We start from the raw sequence: 2,059 nt of genomic DNA, 5'->3' as shown, positions 1-2,059 counted from the left end.
GCACTGCAATCCCAGAGGTATATGGTTCAAATCCACCAGATGCTCTGCTGGAAAAGGAGGGGCAATCTCCTCTCCTCCTGTACCAGTCAGATCTGATTTGACGGTACACGTGCAAAAAATAATAAAGTTTAAAAAAAATTTTAAAAAAGCACAAATGGTGACTATATACGTGAACGTCACCTAATAGACTACACAAGAATCAGAATGGCTATATTTGTGGAAATAATCATTGGAGAAGCTCAATATCAGCAGTCAAAATCAGGCTCGGTGATGATTATGGAACAAAGCATCAATTATTATGTAAAAGTTGAAAGTGAAGCTGAAGAAAATAAAAAAAAGTCCACAAGAAACAAAATACACCCTTGTGTCTATTCCACCTGAATTTGCAAACCATCTCAAGAATAGGTTAGAGGCACTGAATACTAATGATTGAAGACTAGATGTACTATAGGATGACATCAGGGATATCATCCAGGAAGAAAGCAAAAGGTCATTGCAAAAACAGGAAAAAAGAAAAGACCAAAATGGATTTCATGTAAGACTAAAAATTTTAAAAGCCAAAACAATGGGAAGATATGGTAAAGTGAAAGAGTTGAACAGATATCAAAGGACAGTTTAAGAAAAGAATAGAAAGTATTATAGCAAAATGTGTAAAAATCTGGAGTTAGAAAATAAAAAAGAGAGGATTTAGCTCAGAATTCCTCTAGGTGAAAGAACTGAAAAAACAATTCAAGCCTTGATTTGCAATAGTGAAGGATGCTATGGGCAAATATTGAATGACTCAGGAAGAAAAGATAGAGGAAGTGCACAGACATCATACTAAAAATAATTAAATAAATCAATACAAATGTCAGACACAACCATTTCTGGTAGTAGCATATGATCAGGAAGCAATGGTAATATAGAAAGAAGTTCAAGTTGCACTGAAGGCATTGACAAAAAATAGAGTCCCAGGAATTGATGGGGTAACAATTGAGGTGTTTCAACAAATAAATTCAGCCCTGGATGTGCTCACCATTTTATGCCAGGAAATATGGAAGACAGCTACCTAGCCAACTGACTAGGAAGAGAGCCATCTTGGTTTCCATTCCTAAGAAAGGTAATCCTGGCCTCTGGGAAGAATGCCCCAGCCCCGGGGAGGGGGTCAGTGGGGAGCCACCTGGCCCCTGGGGAGAGATGCCAGGCCCCTGAGGAGAGTCACCTGTCAGAGGAGAGCCGCCCAGCCCCTGGGGAGAGCTGCCTGGTGTTTATGGGGAACTTTATCCAAGCCACTTTCCTCCAACCCTTCCTCCAGTACACCTGTAAGTAACATCTCTAAAGTCCTTTTCTTTGTAACTCACAAATTTTTTCTCTCTAGGTTTGCGCCCTTTCTTTAGGTAACCTGAACACTGAGTCTTGTTCCAGAACCAGAACCCTGAGCCCTGTTCCAGAGACAAAAGGGAAATATAATTGCCAGCTACGAAAGCAAAGGTGGATGGAGCCTCAAAGATCAGCCAGCCATGCCCTGGACTCACCCACACAGACATCCTGCAGTCCAGAGGGATTGCTGGGTTTGAAGACTGATGACTCTAAGATCAGCTGGCAGTATGGCAGGCCGCTGACTCAAGTTTTTAAAACAACAAACAAACAATACAACACAATATCTGGGAACAATAATGTGGAACAGTAGGAATTGAGGAATGAATACATGAAACACAATCCAATGTATAAACAATACCCAATGTATACAACTTTTGTATATAAACCAATATAATTTTTTAAAACAAACAAACAAACCAAAAACTACCCACAAAACCAAACAGAGATGGCATGCGGGACACAGGACCCAACTGAGCAAAGAGCTAGAAAATGTGGTCAGAGATTCCACGTATATTTGATGCAGATCACAGCATTGCAGAGCCTGCCCTGAGCTGTGACCCGATTGAGGTGTCACATTCCATGCTAGTACTATTTTACTGAAACAGGTCTGATCACATCTGGGGTTTTTTTTGAGTTGTTTTCGCTATTCTAGCTCTTTTTCTTTTCCATAGAAAATGTTCACAGCTTCAGTTTGCTCGGC

At 40.4% G+C, this 2,059-nt stretch overlaps 1 pseudogene; it reads left to right on the top strand.

Moving 5' to 3' along the window:
- The window catches only part of LOC102843958, a 21,066-nt pseudogene that overhangs the window by 17,666 nt on the left and 1,341 nt on the right, over positions 1-2,059 (top strand).

This window comes from Elephantulus edwardii, unplaced genomic scaffold, assembly GCF_000299155.1.
Source record: "Elephantulus edwardii isolate Elephantulus edwardi_28Jun2011 unplaced genomic scaffold, EleEdw1.0 scaffold00086, whole genome shotgun sequence".
Lineage (NCBI taxonomy): Eukaryota > Metazoa > Chordata > Mammalia > Macroscelidea > Macroscelididae > Elephantulus > Elephantulus edwardii.
Note: the sequence above shows the minus strand (reverse complement) of the source record. Positions and strands in the feature narration are given on the sequence as shown.